Below are 19,023 nucleotides of genomic sequence, written 5' to 3' on the forward strand. Positions count from 1 at the left end.
CCTCTAGAACCTGCAATGGGCAAAGCAACTAATTCTCCTAGAGCTTTCACTGATTTTAACCCCACAAGGCACATTTCTCATGTCTCACCTCTAAGTTGTAAGAGGAGAAATATGTGTTGTGTTAAGCCACTAAGTTGATATAGCCAGAATAGGAAACTAACACAACCCCTTTATCTTTAAAAGCCTGCGAGACAATACTCTCTTTGGCAAGCAGGCTATCTATGTTGTCTGCGGGGCCTTCCCTGGAAGGCAGCTGCATGATAAACGAAGTTACAGCTGGGTGCACATTGCCTTTCATCTACACCCATGAAAATCATTAGCAAAAATAATCCCAACCCTATAAATGGATTGCGAAACTGTTACATGGCAATGCGGGTAGGCCCATACTGCTGTGCCTCCCTAATAAACTTCACACCCCCAAAGCACCCCCATGAAAACACAAACCACAAAACTTTATGCGGACATCTGCCTGGGCTTTTATTGGGCACGACTCTGTGACAACCAGATTCCATGTTTTATATCCCCACTCCACTAGCAAGGCCTGTGTCTCTCGTTCTAAACACCTGATTGGCCAATTCAGGAACAACTAAGAAACACCCCTGCTCAGCTGTGTCCTTATTATTCCATTCCTGAAGGAGTTATCTAAGTTCATTTTCCATTGGATTGCTGGTTTTAAATATGCCATAAGTTAATAGTTTTTCAGAAATAGATGCCACCTCAGAGATCATCTGATCTAAATGAATACATGAAATTGAGGACATCAAGGCAGAGGATCGAGTCCTCAGTCAGGGCACATACAAGAATCAACCAATGAATGCATAAATGGGTGGAACAATAAATCGATGTCTCCCTCTCTCTGAGTGTTTCTTTCTCCCCCCCCTCTCTAAAACCACTTAAAATTTTTTAAAAAAGAAACACACCCTTTGGATTTGTGCAGAACTCCTGGTTATCCCAGGGTTCTGATACTTACCTCTCCTCCACATGATCATGATTGATCCTTCGGGTTATAAACACCCCACGGCTCCTCTGGGACCGCACGTGCCATTTACAGAATGCTATGGCACTGCTTCTATTTCCACTTTTAGACAATGAGTGTTGAATTAAGTTTCTCTTAGTTTCCATGACTGTCCCAATAAATCAAAATTTTAAACCTTGTCATTTTTTAAAGCAACATGATATTGCAGCTTATCAGCTAATGCTGTGTCTGTTTCTATCTTGACTGATACAGCTTACTGTTGAGCAAAAAAACAAATGTAAAGTAAAATTGAGTGAGAATCACTCTAATTAGTGGGCACCTGGTCTGAAAAATGTTTGAAAGGGTTCATCCCTGGCATCCTTTTCACACAATCTCCTAATTTACATATAAACCAGAACATACAACAGACCTGGATGTTTTTGCAAATTAATTTTCACTGAACCTAAACAATGGGACTTAATGGTTGAATCACAGCTATGCATTCTCATGCCAAAACATTTCCCCACGACTGTGTTGTCAATCTAAATCCCATATGGTCTGTTGGCGCTGGGTCCAGTGAACTGCGAAAGAGGCTCAGTGACTGTGATTTCAGCTGCTTAAAACAGGAGCCTTGGAAAACCCAAAGCAAAAGCTATCAGCTGCTTGTTTAAAACCAAACAAAGGAGCTCAGTTGTTTTGTTTTTTTATATTTTATTGATTTTTTACAGAGAGGAAGGGAGAGGGATAGAGAGCTAGAAACATCGATGAGAGAGAAACATCAAACAACTGCCTCCTGCACGCCCCCCACTGGGGATGTGCCCGCAACCAAGGTACATGCCCTTGACCGGAATCGAACCTGGGACCCCTCAGTCCACAGGCTGACGCTCTATCCACTGAGTCAAACCGGTTATGGCAGGAGCTCAGTTTTATTAACACATCGTGGTTACCCCCAAAGACAAAAAAAGTTCTCACCAAAACAAGAAATAGGTCAGGAGAGCAAGGGACCAGAAGAATGAAGTCTGATACTGAGAGTTAAAATTTGCCTCGATGATATTTTCACCCTGACAAGATGCTCCAAAGTCAGTGTAGGCCTTTAGGCATCCTCCTCATTCATTTGTCCTGAATTGTCATTTGTCCTCTCCGCAAACTTTGCGGAGACCACGCTGTGTGGACAGGAAGTTCAGCACTTGGAACCAATTTATGCAGCTTATGTGAATTTGCTAAATTCTATGGGAACAAAATAAACTCAATGAAAAAGTGTTTACTGACAGCCTATGATGGGCCAGGCATTTGGCTTGACACTGACAATTCACTTCGGCAAATATTTACTGAGGACCTACTATGGGCCAGACGCTGGCATCAGTTCTGGATACTCAGTAATGAATGAAGCACATATGGTTCCTGCTCTCCTGGATCTTGCAGTCTAGTGGGGAATATGGGAGATACTGTTTATCTCCAAGTTTACAGATGTATATCTATGTAATTAGGACTTTTGGGTAAGCATGCTGTAGAGACAATTAAGATGGTAACGAATTACAGAATAAAGCATGGATGGGGACATAACCCAGGAAGAATGGTTGAGGATAATTTGTCTGGAAGTGACATCTGGTAAACCCTGGAAGGACTGAGAGGAGTTTCTCCTGAGTAGTGGCAGGGGAAGAGATGTCTAAGGCAGAACTGAGGAGCAGTTCTTGGCAGAAAAGAGCTTAATATGTTCCAAGGAACTGAGAAGAAGCCAGTTAATGTGAACGTGATGAATCATATGTGGGAAGAAAAGTGAGATGAGATGAGGTTGGCCAGGTAAACCAAGGACAGATGTTCAGGGCTCGGCTGACCACAGTAAGCGGTTTGCATTTTACTCTAATGTGCTAGAAAGGACTGAGAGTTTTAGGCAAGGAAGTACCATGGTCTGATTTATGAATTAAAAGCATGTATCTGCTTTGGCTGGAATACAGCCAAGAGTCAGTGTGATTATCCTTGGAGTAGTTTGAGTGGGAAAAGAATTGGTTCCTGAGCAACAGTTAGATTTTTACATGAATTTAATCCTATTGCTTTGGGTTTGTTTAAATTCTATCTCAAAGGCAGAACTAATTGAATGTTTTAAAAACTATTCTCTTTCACATGTGTGCCAATAAAATAGCATTTTTTCCTAGGATCCAACTAGTGCTTTATAAGTCATCATTTGAAGCAAAGAATATTTTCGTGACAACACAGCTAAGGCAATCTATTCTTGCTTTCAAGCAATAAACTAACTCCCTAACTTTTGGCCAAAGGAAAGCAAATGAAAGTTGGGAAATGAATACTGGCATAAAACACATCTTCAGTGAATTTAGTCCTACAAATGAAGCCTTCCACTTCAATACAGCAATCTCTACTTTAGGGTTATAAAGCTTATGAATATATATTTTAAATAAGAACTCATATCTTTCCCTTGCTCTTTTCCTCACCGATGCTGGTTTACTGTCTCCTTCCTTTTTCTCAACAGTAATAAACCCCCACTTTGAGCCATTGTTAATGAGCGTGTTTAAAATACCCACGGCTGCAGGTGTTGGGCCATGGATGATTTCAGATTTATTTCACAGGGGGACGTGGCTCAGCGTAACTCCTTTTGCTGCTGGATTCTACTTCCATTGCTAACTAGGCTCCTCCCTCTCTCATTTGGACATTTAAGGGGTTACAGATATCCTATTTAACACATCACCATTCATTTGTACATTTCTCTAAGAAATTAAAAGAATATCTCAAATAAACCATATAAAAATGGCCCCCCTCTTCAGAACTCTCCATATATTGGGAAGATGGGCAAGCTAACAAATAGTTATAACAAAACATGGCAAATGTTATAATTAAGGTGTATGCATCTTAAAGCTTAAATACAGAGAGGGGAGTAAACTGACCCCGATCCTCTTCTTAAGTTCAATGGTAAGTCTTCCTAGGAGAGGAGACATTCGAGTTCATCCTGAAAGCATGACCACAGATTGCAAGCTGTAAAAGTTTTATAACCAGTTAAAGGGCTATAAAGTCCTCCTCAACATGGAGAGACAAGCAGTTCCTAGCAACTGAGATCAGTCACCACTGGGATTTGAATAACTGTTATGCAGGGAGAGTTTAAGCCACTGGATCTTCTGGCATCTCCAACTTGGAGAGTGATTATTGTATAAGCGAAAGACCCTGAGCTATCCTGTTTGCCCCTTGAGTGGGTGGCTAACCTTCCATAGCCTTATTTTCTCCATTTGTAAAATGGGGAGGATGGTTACTTCACAGAGTTGTTGGGAAGATTAAGTGAGAACATGTTTATAATGTCATTTCTATAATAAGTATTCAATGAATGTTGCAGAGGGAGTTGAGTGAGGGGACCCTGGGGAATGGTGTGGCCACCGTACTGTGTGGTTCCACCACTGTCCCATTCCAGAGAGGAAAAGGGTGAATGATCCAGGCAGGAGGGGAGGACAGATGCCCACACAACCTGGATTCAGAGCAGGGAGCAGTCTAGGTCATTGGATTGACCACTTAATTTCATACTTTTAATGAGCCACGTGCAATTATTTCTTGGTTCATGACTCCCAATGTCTGAATAAGTGGAGGGAGTGAGCCCAATATTTAAACAAATGATCAAAACAACAACAACTTATAAGTGGTAAAATCAGGATTCAAGACTCAGACTGTCTAGCCCAGATCCTTGATCTTAATGCCTGTATAATACTTCCTTTCTATCCTGGTACAATGACTTGAGCCTAACACATATTCTCTTGAGCTTCAGTCTCCTTTGTGAAATCAAGATCATAAGAAGATACACTTCCCTGGATACCTGTGTCCAACTAAGTGACAGTAAAAATTAAAAGGACAAAACTAGCAACAACTATCACAGCCAATTCCATTTACTGACGAGTCATGGATTATGCCACTGGAGGTAGACCGGAAATTATTCATAACTGTGGTCCTCAAAGATGGGCATTATTTGTCCCATTGTACAGAGGTGGAACTGAAACTCAGAATGTTGAGTAACTACCCAAGGACATTTAAAATGTACATAGCTGGGCTGCTGACTTGAACCCGGGTCTGGCTCCCATCCTCATCCTGCTCATCCTTTCTCATATCCAGCCACAGATCTGAGCTGAACTAAGCTGCCAACATGACTTTCTCCTCGATATTTTGCTTTCTCAGAATTCATTTGCCAGTGAATCAGGATGACTCGTTTTTTTGGTGAACACAGGAAGTCATAAAACAGTCTGGATTATGTAGGCATTACACCCTGTGTGTTCTTTAGGTTTCAGATTTAGCCCAACAGTGGTGTTACCAGTAAGCATTATCCGATTGTATTCGGGGGGCCATTGTCTCAAAGCATGTCAATATACCAGCCCATTCATTACTTCCACCTACCCAACTTTGAAAAAAAATGACCAGGCTGATGCCTCTGGTTAACCACAGCATCGGCCTGAATTTTATACAAAAGCTGCATCCACTTGGTTTCAAGAAGCATATATCAGTAGTGATGGAACCAGCTGGGGCATGAGAACCGAACACTTGGTGAAGAGCATTTAGCCACTGAAACTAGGTGATCTGCTTTAGCCTCAGGGAATTTTGAAAAATTCACCACACAGTACCAGGCAACAGTTTCCTACAAATTCAAACACCTGGTGAAGCATTTTAAAATCCTGCAAAACCCCTGCATATCTTTAAATACACTGTCCTTTATCTATTTGAATATGTAAATACTCTCTCTCTTCCCCTAATTCTCACCACCTCTGTGGGCATAAAATTATCCCCCTCTACAAATGTTAAAAGTAGGCAAATGATGAAAGCTCTGTTCCCCAGATGCATGTGGAGATAAACTGAACACTAGCCTCACAGCCCATCCCAGTGGTGGGTATCTCAGCCTTTTGCAACGTCTCACTGTGTTCACATTTGTATAATCCTACAGAAAGCTCCAGCTGTTCCAGTCTGTCTTGAGTTTGACAGGTATTTAGGGCATTTTCTTTATCATTTGCCAAAATAACAGGCCTCAGTTATCTTCATGACACATTAGGAGAAATAATCTTCCTCTGATCACGGAGTCTTGGGGCCCAAACACAACAGAATCAGTCACTAAACAGAGAACAAAAACACGATCTGTTTAGTCTCTTCCCGATTTTGTATGAGGATGGATTGTCCAATAACTCTGCGGTGCATAGCCTATGGAGATGCTAAATTTAGCTTCTGTGTAATATGGTGACTTCACCATGACATTCAACTTCTCCTAACTTTCCTATTTGAGTTTTGCATCAACATGCTTCCTACTAGCAGGTGAGAAAATATACAGGCATCTCACTAGCTGTCAATCTCTTTCATCCCCCACATCTCATCAACAATCAAATCTGGGTGAGTTCTTTGCTAAGAAATACTCCTGTCCAGCGTAGTTGCCATTAGCCTGGTCCAGGTTCCCACTTCTACACACCTTCATTTCTGCAACAGTTCCTTAGATAAGTGCCCCGCCTCCAAGGTCAGGTCCACATCATGAATGACATGAGAGCTTGGCAGACAAGGATGAGTAAGGGCTGGAAGGTGGGTTGGATCCGTGGTCCACAACAGAATTCAGTGCACAGCAAGGGTCAGGATTAGGTTACTCTAGGCCTTTGTAGCCCTAGAGTTCTGATTTGATGTCACCATTATATCCCCAGTTCCCATTCCTGTGTGGCACAGAGTAGGCACTTAACAACTATTTATCCAATAGTTAAATGGATACATGGATGGATGGATGAGAGAGAGCATACTCTGTTTTCCCCATTACTGTCTTTCAATACAACTTGTGGGATGAATGTACATGTTTCTGTTTTATTTTCATACCTTCAACAACACAGTGTGTTCATGCATACTCCTACGCTTCTTTCCTCCCTAGATTCATTGAGGTATGACTGACAAATAATATTTTTATATATTTATGCTGTGACATCAAGATTTTTAAAGGTGTACAATGTGATGATTTAATATACATTACCACAACCATTAATTATCATTAATTAACACATCTACTTAATTAACTTTTTGTTTTGTGGTGGGAACACTTAAGATCTAATTTCTTAGCAAATTTCAAGATAAAATAGAGTATTATTAACTATAATCACCATGCTGTACATTGGATCCCCAGAACTACTGCAAGTGTGGACCCTTTGACTGATATGACTCATTCCCCCACTCTCCAGCACATGGCAACCACCTTTCTACTCTTTGGTTCTCTGAATCTGAATTTTTAGATTTCGCATTTTCTTGTTTTCTCTTGACCATTCCCTAGTCAAACCCTACACATCCTATAATTTCTAACTTAAATTCCAGTCCCTCCATTAAGTTATCCTCTACTATTTCTAGAGAAACTGGTTAGAAGCCAGACCATTTCATAGTTAATTATGCATGAGCACCTTGTTCAGTGCTTTGCAAATGCATTACATAATTTTCTAAGTAGAAGCCAGCACCTCAAGATCAAGAATTTGAACATAACACAGAACACGATTACAAGGCTTAGGCCTATAAAAAAATGATTCATAAAGTGATTGACCAAGATTAAATCTCTCTAAGGGGCTTTTAAAGAAAAGCATTTGTATCTGAAAAGACATCAGCAGTGAAATGGATTTGGTGATACTTTGATACTCCTCACCACCCAGCACCCACACGTGTGCCCAGCCCTATCAAGTTCCTTACAGTTCCACTAACATGCCTTCCCTGCCATGGTTCCACTGCCCACAGTGCCATTCCCAACTGCCCCTGCAGAGAGCACATCCTCATCTTTCAGGATGCAGGTCAAGAGACCACTCTAAGAAGCTTTACTCATCTGCTATTCCCTCTACTCTCCACTCTTCCTGATGGAGTCACATGCTCCATCCCTGTGCCACTTGGGCACTCCTCTATTCAAATACTCACACCTTGCTGATATTTTGTACATTCCTGTCTGCCCAGCTATGACGGGCAGTTTGTGAAAACAGACTGCTGTCTCTATATCATTATTGTTAAGCACAATGCCCAGTAGATAGTAAATTTATAGGCAATGTTGTTGGAATTTAAAGTAGTCAAGACCATATATGCACTAGTGGAGGAAGAGACAAAGGATGAAGAGTGGGGAGGACTGTCATTTTATTGGACATCTACTTTCTGACAGGCCCAGTAATAGGCATTTGCTCAGGATGCTTATTACTCTGCCCAAATAAAGAGATAAGCCCTGATCTCAGGGACAGGATTTTACTTTCTAGGTTGTAAAGCATGAACACCAGCCACAGTGGAGATTTAATGGCATTCTTACCAAGGCAAAAATCCAAAGTTGGATTATCAAATGAAATAAAGGAAAAAGAATGATTCAAGATCAAAATCAAAGGAAGAAAAGTAGATGAGGGAGGAGATTTGCAGGGGGCAGTAGGAAGGGGAAAAAAGGAATCTCTTAAGCCAAACAGTAAGGAGACAGAGAAGCATTTCATTCATTTCTATCTCCATGAACATGGTATGTTCTGAACTTCCAAAAGCATAGCCCTGATCGATCCTTCTGCTAATCATCAAAGGTAGATAGTAGGTTGCATCAAATGATCACATTGGAAAAAGAAGGAAAATGGTATCACCCCAGGAGACCCTGACATTGGTAAAAATGGCTTCAGAACACAAAAGAATGCTACCTATGCTGGTAGTCATGTTTCCCCTTTTAAAGACATTCTCACTTCCCCACAGCCCTGCAGATTCAATAATGAATGAATGTAAAAGTGCTTTGTAAACTGTCACACAGTCTTAATTATTTGTATTTACATTACAATTTGCTTACATATGACCAGTACCCTCTTGGTCAGCTGGGGCTCAACATTTCAGTACCATTTCGCTCTCCTGGCAGAACAACTCAAGTTCATGTGCTAAAAACAAGAAATAGATCTTTGCTGTGATGCTTGCTTAGAGAGCATGGATGTTTGCCTTTTTCCTTTATTGCTGTTTCCTAAGGAAAAAGTGAGGTGATTAATAAATCATACTCCAACTGGCAGCCTCCCCAGGAGAACTGTGGCAATGCAGCAGCAGAAATTCATGTGGATCTAAGGGAAGCTTTCTTTTAGAGACTAATCCAGCTTAGAAGACTCTCTCACATCAATAGTTTGGGACATTAAAGTTTGACATCATCTGTCTGAAACAGCGAGAATCTGAAGAATCCTCATTATATTTGGCGGCTCCCTGGTCATAGCTGAGAAGAAGTCCAAGTGCCCCGAGGAAACACCAGTTCGTGGTGACAAGAGATTAAAAGAGCATCTGAGTTTTAAATATCTGGATGCCTCGGAGAGTCAGCAGAGACAGCTCAGAAATAAAATCAGCACTGAATACATTCTTATAAGTTTCCTCTGTAAGTGGCTTGAGCCTCAGCACCCAGTTCATCATAAGGCTTTCTGTCTTTGCCTATGCATCGGGAAATCAGAAAAATCAGCATAGCCATCGCTTTTCCAACTCTTTAAGGTTCATAAAGCATGTTTTCAAAACCTGCAGTTCATGACCCCCTAATGTAGCTGTACAGGATTTAATCAACAATTTGGCAGTTTATTTTTTAAAATAAAATTTTAAAAGTATTGTTATTGATTTCAGAGAGGAAGGGAGAGGGAGAGAGAGATAAAAACATCAATGAGTAGAGAGAATTGTTGATCAGCTGCTTCCTGCATGTCCCCTACTGGGGATCGAGTCTGCAACCGGACATGTGCCTTGACCAGAAATTGAACTGTGACCTCCTGGTTCATAGGTCAACGCTCAACTACTGAGCTACACTGGTGGGCAGGATTTCATCAACAATTTGGCAGTTCAACAAAAAACCCCTTGTGCAAATGTCTGGGTCACCAACATGAGCATGTGTACACTCTTCTCTCAGAAAGAAGTGACTCTTAAAATCTCTCTCTGATCTTCTGGAAAGCAGAGAGCAAAACCCCAGTCCAGAAGCAATCAGAGGTGATGGATTACTGATCACTACAAACATTCATGAATAGAGCCTTAGTGTAGTGATGAAGCATTAATTTTGGGCACAGCAATAAGCTATGAGCATAGAAGACACTCAGTTAATATTGGTGCAGTGAGGAATAAAGGGTAGATTAATGTTGAAAAGAAAGCTAAACAGAAAAAGCTGGTTAAAGAATCAATGGTCTTGGTAGGATGCAAAGAGTTGGCCTAATGCTGTGGTTGAATAATTAACTTTTTTGAAGAGCTAATTCCATTCTAGGCCCTGTTTTAGGGTCATATAGGCATTAATGCCTTTAATCCTCACAACATCCTATCATACAGCTACAACGATTATCCCCACTTAACAAGCGACAGAGGGAGATTGAGTTTCCAACACAATAAGTAGTTGGGCCAATATTCAAAGCCAGGAAGTCTGGCTCCAGAACCTCTATCCCTTAAACACTATGTGATCTTACCTTGATTCTTAATCTTTAAGGATACACAACAACCACTTCTTATTAAATAAATCTATTGTGGGATCCAGGGATTTGCATAGACCATCATAATGGAAAACACCAGCTGATAAAATTAACATATATTGGCAGAAGGTTGGTGTCTGAGATTCACAAGGTGAGCAATGTGACCTGAACAGTGACAGACCTCAGAAGAAAAGCATATGAACTAAAGGATCCATTAGAAATAATAAAACAGAGAAACAAACATCCACAGGATGCTTCCAGCCCTGCCACAGGAGAGAGGCACCGAAAGTTGTTAATTGGTGAGGATGGTAATAGTTCACTAGGATTTACCATAGCCCTCAACTGTGTATTTATCTCTTCTTGTTCTAATTCCTTGTCCACCAATATCCTCAGATAAACATCCCAGAGTGTTCTAATCGAAAGATAGAAAAAAAGTCATTTTAGATGATAGACCAAAATAGTTCTGTGGTTGGGGGACATTTCCTCATTTCCTCATCATAGAAGCAACTTGTCATGATGGCTGATGCATCGACTGTCCTGTGCTATTAGAATGAGCACCAACCAGCCCCAAAGGCCTGATCAGCTGTGGATATACCTAGAATATCCTGTTTCTGGGGTTGCAAATCTGCACATCAGACATTGGGTCATAGGTTCTGGCCCACATGTGGCCTCAGACAGGCACTGCCAGCAACCAGCCCACACCTCTCAATGGCTTGTCTCTGTAGTAGCCCTCACCTCCCACACCCCCAACTCATCAGAAGAGAACTCACATTCATCATTATTTTAGAAACCATAAACTGCACTTGAAAACAAAAAATGATCTGTTCACCAGAATGTAATTATAATAATGCAGCACCAAAAACCATCTAAGTGCACAACAACAGAATGATTTAGTAAATTAGGTACAGCCATATAAAGTCCTTATAAATTTTAACTATAGAGCAAATTTTTATATCAAATATTGTCTCAACTATACAAAACAAGTGCACTGGAGGGAAAAAAAATTAACCAAAATGTGGATAACAGGTATCTCTGGATAGCAGAATCACAGGTGAATGAATATTAATGTATATGCAAGTGTGTTTGCACATCCAAGCTTTCTACAATGAGCAGGTAGTACTTTCATAATGGAAAAAAAATACTGCCTATTTGGGTCAACTTTAACCCTTCAAAAATTATATTCTGTTAACCTGAGATTAAGTTTCTTATCACGCCTGAAGGAAAACTGTCAACCTCCCAGTATTCACTTTCCAAATTTATGGGCTGATGGAGATGATGTGGTCACACCCAGGAATAAAATGCAAGAGATAAGAAAGCAGAGAAACTTGTGGGCACATGTAGCGATGGCCAAACAGGACACACGAAAAACCTCAATATACTGAGCAGGAATTACTCCCTTTCATCCCTGCCCTTGGACATGAGAAGTTAATAGGGGTGTTGTTAATTGGCTGGTTTTTATCCTAATTGGCTAATGAGTCCAGTCCAATCTCAAGAAAAACCAAAGAGGAGGAAACAGATAACAGGGGGATTCAGCTGCTGATTGATGCTTCAAAGAGTCTGCATTTTTTAAGTGTCAGAAGGTCCCAGGTCCTGAGGCTCAGCGCAGTAGCTCCCCGGAGAGTGGAGAGTGGGGGCTCCATTAGGTGAAGTCCCTGCTGGGGCACAACTGGCCTTCTTGTCTCTTTGAAGAAAAATACAGGAAACTGGCTGCACACATTTGAGTTTGTCAGGCAATACTGGGTGAAGTTTAAGCAAATGTAGGCTCATTCTGGGCTGTGGACAGAAGACTCGGCAGGGCCTTCTGGAAGGGGCGAGTTAAGCCCATTGAAGCTGAGTCTGCTCATTCTTTCCCCACCCCAATTAGTGCTGCCGTTTAACACAGGGATTCGCATGCTCATTTCCTGGGACTCTCATCAAAGGATCACGTAGTGGAGCTAGGCTTCTGCAAAATGTTGAAGTCAGCTAAATGGGTTTTCCACATCTTTTCACTTGCCTTTTAAGCCTCCTTCCTGCCCTATTCCCTTCCCAGTTAGTCTGGGTTCCCTTTCTCACTCCCTTTCGGTCTACCTCTCCTGCTCCTGATAACAGGTATTACATGTGTCATATAATAGCCCATTTCTGCTTCTAAAATTCTGTTGTATCCAATGTTTCCCTTCTGCCACTTCTTATACTATGATAGCTCTTATAAATAGTGGCAGACAGCACATTTTTTATGTCCTAGTATTCCTTATAGCTTGTGGTAGATAATGGAATATCCATTGTTTTATGAATGAATGAGGAATTCAATCACAAACTCCCAGTGAATGGCACCACACTGATGGGGCTTTCTCTTTGGCTTGCTCACTTCTTTCACATGCACATTACACACACACACACACACACACACACACACACACACACACACAGAGAACAATTCATATATCTTAATTGAAAACACAAAAGAATGATAAGCAGACGGAAAAATAGAGTAAGACTAATGATGAAATAAGACCGATCTTTTCCTATGTGGCCTTTAGAATGTAATTATTTACAAATTTCTGTATGTAGACTCCACCTTGTTCCACAGAGGCCTGTGGACACTTTCTATAGTGCGAAATCTTGATTTTCGGATGCATCGTCACAAGGCAAAAAACAAGCACAGACTTTGTCTAGATTTCTGAACCGCCTTTACCTGTGTGGAGGTGAAAGACAATTTGAAATTTCTGTAATGGTAAACAGGAGGGCTAATGAAGTCCCATAGAGGTTCACCTCCCTGAGATTTGTAAACAGAGCGTATGATCTCGTTGGGGTAGATAGGACCTTGTGGGTCTCTCTGCAGACTAAATTAGCGCTGTGCAAATATTCCTACTCAATTGTAAAGGTACATTATACTCAGGGAAATTATTCTCCCAGCAAACAGACAGATATTTAACTTCACTTAATATGACACTATAGTCTGAATTCTTAATGTGAGACAGGGGTCCCTTTCTGAGCTGGAGTAAATGGTGTATGCCACATTCGAACAATGTGGCGGTGCTCTGTAGTGCTGATTAAGTCATCCTCTCTTTCTGACCCAAAACTTTCTCCTCTTTTATTCAGGGCACGGTGCCCCTAGCAGACCTTGACAATCACTAGACGATGCAGGAGGTGTCTGTGATGATATTTATCAGCCTCTCAGAACTTTTAAACACGTCTACTTGCAAATCCCTGCAGAATAACACAGCATAACTTATTTCCAATTGAAGGAGTCTGCTCCCCAAGAAATCTGAAACACACCTTTTCCAAAGACACTAGGAAGCCTTAGGAAACTCAAGGAAAAGTAAAAGGATGGGTGGGGTTAGATCAAACAGACTTATCTAGATTCATTCTTGGGGGCTTTGACTCACAATGAACAGACCCATCTGTATGCTAGTGGTCAGGGATAACTGTCCTTCAGAACTTCAAGTAGAAGGGGCCCAGGAAATGTAGCTACATCTGAGTTTAGACACAGTGGAATGTCCTTTAATGCTGCAGTTAAACCCCAACAGTGCTGGCACTCAACATGGGGACCAACACCCCTGTGAGGCTGCCACAGCCTCTAACCTACACTCTGCCCTTCCCCGCTCTACCTGTATGCTGCTGCCTCTGGGCCTCAACAGCCACATCTGTGCTTGATCAGTTCACTTCTGCAGGCTCCGCCCACAGGGAAAAGTAGAAACGAAGGACCTGCCCCTTCCTGTTTGTATCCTGTTCCTGTTGGCCATGGGGCTCCACTCTGGCAGTAGCATTTGGTTCTACTTTGCAAGTGTTGACTCCCATGCTCCCCAAACCAGCTTCATCACACCCCATCTGAGTTCCCAACACCAACCAGCTGGCCAAGGTCCCCAGAGGTCTGCGTGTCCCTCTGCAGGGGCCTCCCGAGACTCCAGAACCCTCAGCAGCAGACCTGCTCTGAGCTCCCAGTTCTGGGGCGTCCTCCCCTAGGCATCTAAATTCTCATTCCAGTCTCTGTGTGTTCCCCTGGCTCTGGGGAGGTAGCTGATTGCTTTTAATATGACACCTATGATACACTGGGGTCCCTTATTTCCCCTTTCCGATCCTCTGATTAAACAATTACTTTATATTCAATTATCTCTGCTTTAAAATAATTATGTGGTTTCTATTTTCTTGACTGAGCCCTAATTGATATAATTTACTACCTGTAATGGAGCTATAAACTTTTAAAATACTGTTGATATTATGTTTATATTTTGAAAGGTGTATTCATGTGCTACAAATGTAAAAACGTATGAATGAACTGTGTTGGTTAAAAACTGATAAGTCAATATTACTGTCCTAAAATACATCCATGACATATTGAGTAATAAAAGCAAATGTTTGTATAAGTGGCAAGCATGTGCTTTACAATTAGAGAAAACTCAAGGAAATGGTTAAGAGGTATAAACCAACAGGATACTTCATTATTGCTGTTAACATAACTCTTAAAATATCTTTGATATATGTAATCAGGACAGTATGATTTTTTTAGGACATATTTAGCTGGAATTGCAATAACTATAAAACAATTAAGATGCGATTTTTTGATGCTTTTCCTGCAATTTGAAGCCAAAACCATTTGTATAATAAGCATAATTCAAAGGCATACATGCTACTGCATCTAAAAGTTAACATTTTAGCTAAATATAGCTAAAACCAACTCACATTAAAGTCCACAGCTGGGAAGAAGAATTAGCAAAAACTTCAATTAGGGTCTCATTTACACTTCTATTTTCAAGCCCATTCATGAATTAATTTTAACTCTCTGCCTCTGCCTTCAATCAAGCCGTAAGTACCTGTCAGAAAATGACAGTGTTTGAGTATCTGCACACATGTTGGAAATTTCCACACCTCAATTCCTTTGTCAAAATTTCCACTTAGAGACATGCGAGTAAGGTTCCAAGGCAGAGGCAACAAGGCTGGTCTCTGAATGTGGCCAAGATAGAATGTTCTCTGGTGAAGCCAGATTTGGAGACAGTTGACCTCCAACATGTGATGAAGCAGGAGGGGAGCATGAAGTAGGGAAGTAAGTGTTGAACAGAAAATTTAAGAGACTTGAGTTCAGGGCCCTGTTCTACAGTGTTGCCTTGGGCTAATCTTACTCTGTGAAATGGGCTGTGGACCAGTAGAGTTTTGTTGCCTCTGTGCAACCTGGCCCTATAATAAGATCACTCACCTGCAACATGTCAGAGCAACTCAGTCTGAGACAAGTGGTTGCCAAAATTTTGGAAGGGAAAGCCCTGTCAGTGAAAAAATAAAGTGAAGCTCCCATAAAAAAATTTATTCGTAAATTAGAGATGTATGCTGTTGTATTATCTAGTATTGGGTACCTTCTAAGATTGGCTATCGGCCAGCATCCTCTCCCATTGACTTGCAGCCACATTGACCTCCTTAGGGACCCTTGACCTTGCCAAGCATGTTCCTACCCCACAGTCTCTGCCCTTGATGGCTCTCCAGCTAGCCACTTGGTTTGTACTCTCACCTTCTTCAAGTCTTTGCTCAAATGTCACTTTTTTTCAGAAGGCCTTCCCTGACAAGCCATATGAATAATTAAAATCCTTCCCCGTGAAGCCCCTTGCCCGCCCTCTCCCCTTCTTGCTTTACTTCTCCCAGAGCATTTGGACTGGGTCTTTTCCATTTACCTAGGGATCCCTCTCCCCAAAAGTATAGACTTGACTTTGTCCCTATTCATAACAGGAGAAAAATCACTCAGCATCTTGTTCCCCAGCTTACTTACTTCATTTGCATACAATGCCCCGTTATTTAATTAACATAACTTCTAGGATTTAGTTGCCCAGATCAGACTTAATTGTGTTTAGTAACAATACCCTTTAGAGCAAGAATAGCTAATTAAACAGCAAGTTTTTAAAGATCAGAAACACATATAAATCTTTTTTTTTGTCCTTCAGTGTACAAATGTGGGTGATTGCTGCTCACTGAATTACCTTATGCCCATCAAACATGCCCAGTACTTCCCTTTGAGATAAATAAGATCATTTTTCACACGCCTGAGTTTTTTTTCTCCGCATTAATCAATAAATGCAGCTGGGTGCTAAGAGTGACTACTGTACTGAATAGAACCTGATCTTCAAGACAATCTCCTGAGCCTGCTGAACTTGTGCTGGGGGAGAGCATTAGTGGCAAGAAACTGCTGAATCCTACATCCAGGAGGAAACGTTTTGTAAACACAGCCACTTCCACGTGCATGTGGCTCCATTTCTAAATGCCGAGCTCATCTCTCGCTATATATAGTGGCATGAGTAAGAGTTTTCTCATGTGGGTTTTACATTTCTTGAGCTGCAAGTCAAAACATTGTGATGTTCAAACAGTCTTGGGGAAGAAGAGGAAATTAACTGCCAATGTTATTAAAACGGAACTCTGCTGTCTATGACAACCACAGTGGATTCGCTTGCACACATCGTTACATATAAAGAAAGATGAAAACTGTATTCATTTGCTGGGGATGTCGTAACCAGGACCCCCAGCTGGTTGGTTTAAACAACAGAAATTATTGGCTCAGGGTTCTGGAGGCTGGAAGCCCGAGACCAAGGTGTCAGCAAAGTTGGTTCCCTCTGAGGGCTGCGAGGGAGAATTTTTTCCATGTTGCTCTCTAAGATTCTGGTAGTTTCCTGGCAATCTGGTGTTTGTGTTGCTTGGCTTCATACACCATCCTTAGCTATGCTTTTACCTTTTTATGGTGCTCTCCTAGTGTGTGTGTGTGTGTGTGTGTGTGTGTCTGTCCAAATTTCCCCTTTTTAGTTGGACACCAGGTGTCCAGGATTAAAGACCCCCCCACTCCAGTATGACCTGATCCTACCGTAACTAATTCCATGTACAATAATCCCATTTCCAAACAAGGTCACATTCTGAGGTAAGGGCTTCAACCTGAGTAATTTTGGGGATGACGGAGGGGGAGACACACAATATAACCCATAAAAATGGTAAAAACAAACAAAACATTTGTTCTCAAGAAGATGCTAAGAGACCACTTTATTCAACCCCTTTGCGTTTTAGTGAGAATGAGAAAGAGCAAGTGACTTGTCCAGGGCGGGCTTCCTGGTAGAGTTGGTAACACAGACTCAGAACACAGACCCTGAGCTGCCTGCTCAGGTCCTGAGCACAGGACACTACCTCCAGTGTCATTCCACCTGAAGCTGAGACTGGCTTTGCATTTACAGAGGGGGGAGCAGCAGGGACCTGGCACATCTGGAAAACCTGCCCAGACAGAAGCAGTGTGTCTATGTCAGCCGGCTTTGTGAGGGTCATTCGCATAGGTGTGAACATTGCAAGACAAATCCAACTGAATGACAGACATAGTTCCTGGCTCTCGCTCTGTGTCCTGAGAAAGTTTGAATGAACAAGTTAAACTGATTTTAGCAGCGAAAAGAAGTACTCACGAGCATTCAGTGGTTCTATGGCATAATGTGTTTTCCAATCCATTATCTCATTTGTTCCCTGCAAACTCTGAGAGACAAGCATTTCTATTTGACAGAAAGAGAAACTCAGGTTCAAAGAAAAGTGATTTTTTTTTAAAACTAAAGTGTTAAAGTGTCTTTTTAACTAAAGACTTGATAAAGCTTGTATGTGATCTCAAATTTTGATTCAAATTCCAGTTTTGTCTCTCTACTGAATTCTTATTGTCCTGAGCAAAATGAAAGTTAAACATTTTAAAAAAATATGTATTTATTAAAATGACTAGGATGACATTATTCAAGATGAACAAAGAGGTTTCAGGTGTGGGATCCTATGTTACAAGATCTGTATATAGCACCGTGTGTCCACCACCCAGAGTCAAATCTTCTCCTGTCACCTCATATTAGGGCTCCCTTCTCTGCCGCCTCGCAATTTAAACATTTTAAAAGTTCGTAAGTGTCTTAGCAGGTACCTTCGAGTTTTTTTCTATTTTTCCCTGAAATGTAAATGTGGGAGAGCTGCTCACAGGCCAGCCGCCTCTCTCTAATAATTCCTGCAAGTACTCGAGGCCCCCACTGTTTTGCATTCGGCAGATGGTCGTGAAATGTGGGTAAGTGATGGGAGTTGTATGTTCAGACCTCAGCGAGTCGCCGAGTCACAGAAGCTTAGGATTTGGGTGGGTATAGAGGGGTTGCATATAATAGCCTCTGTTTTACACACATGGAAGCTAAGGCCCTGGTCTTAGAGCAAGTTCAAAACCCAGTACCCTGACTCTTATCCCAGTGTTCCAATGATTACAGGATGATCAGCTGAAAAAAATCCTGATCAGACTGCTTTTATCCCACTTTCTTGGAAGGCAAGAAAGGTCATTAAAGGTGCCACAGGGATATTCAAAATTATGAAATTGGTGGCCCAGAGCCCGTGGCAGGCATAAAGCTGCTCCTCTCTATGGGAATGAAAAGCGGTTGCATGCTGCAGATAAGGCTGCTTTCCTCAGAGCCCCTATTACAGCTCCGGAGGAACGAACATGAATTCCTTCCAGGGAGTCTGTGTGAAAGATAATGTATGATTCTTTTCTGATTCACAAAAGAGATAGGAAGTTTGAGGCTCTATTATTGATGACCTTCCCACAGAATATGCTGCCTCTCATTTTTTAAAATAGCCTCACTCCTAGGTAAATTATTTGACGGTCTTCGTAAAAAATGGAACGTTTTTTAAAATAAATATATCTTATTGATTTCAGAGAAGAAGGGAGAGGGAGATAGGAAC

The 19,023-nt window shown here is 41.4% G+C and overlaps 1 protein-coding gene across 2 annotated transcripts in view; it reads right to left on the bottom strand.

Moving 5' to 3' along the window:
- Positions 1 to 19,023, bottom strand: part of CA10 (carbonic anhydrase 10) — a 406,232-nt gene that overhangs the window by 262,468 nt on the left and 124,741 nt on the right. The gene's annotated exons all lie outside the window — the stretch shown is intronic.

Source organism: Myotis daubentonii, chromosome 16, assembly GCF_963259705.1.
Source record: "Myotis daubentonii chromosome 16, mMyoDau2.1, whole genome shotgun sequence".
NCBI lineage: Eukaryota > Metazoa > Chordata > Mammalia > Chiroptera > Vespertilionidae > Myotis > Myotis daubentonii.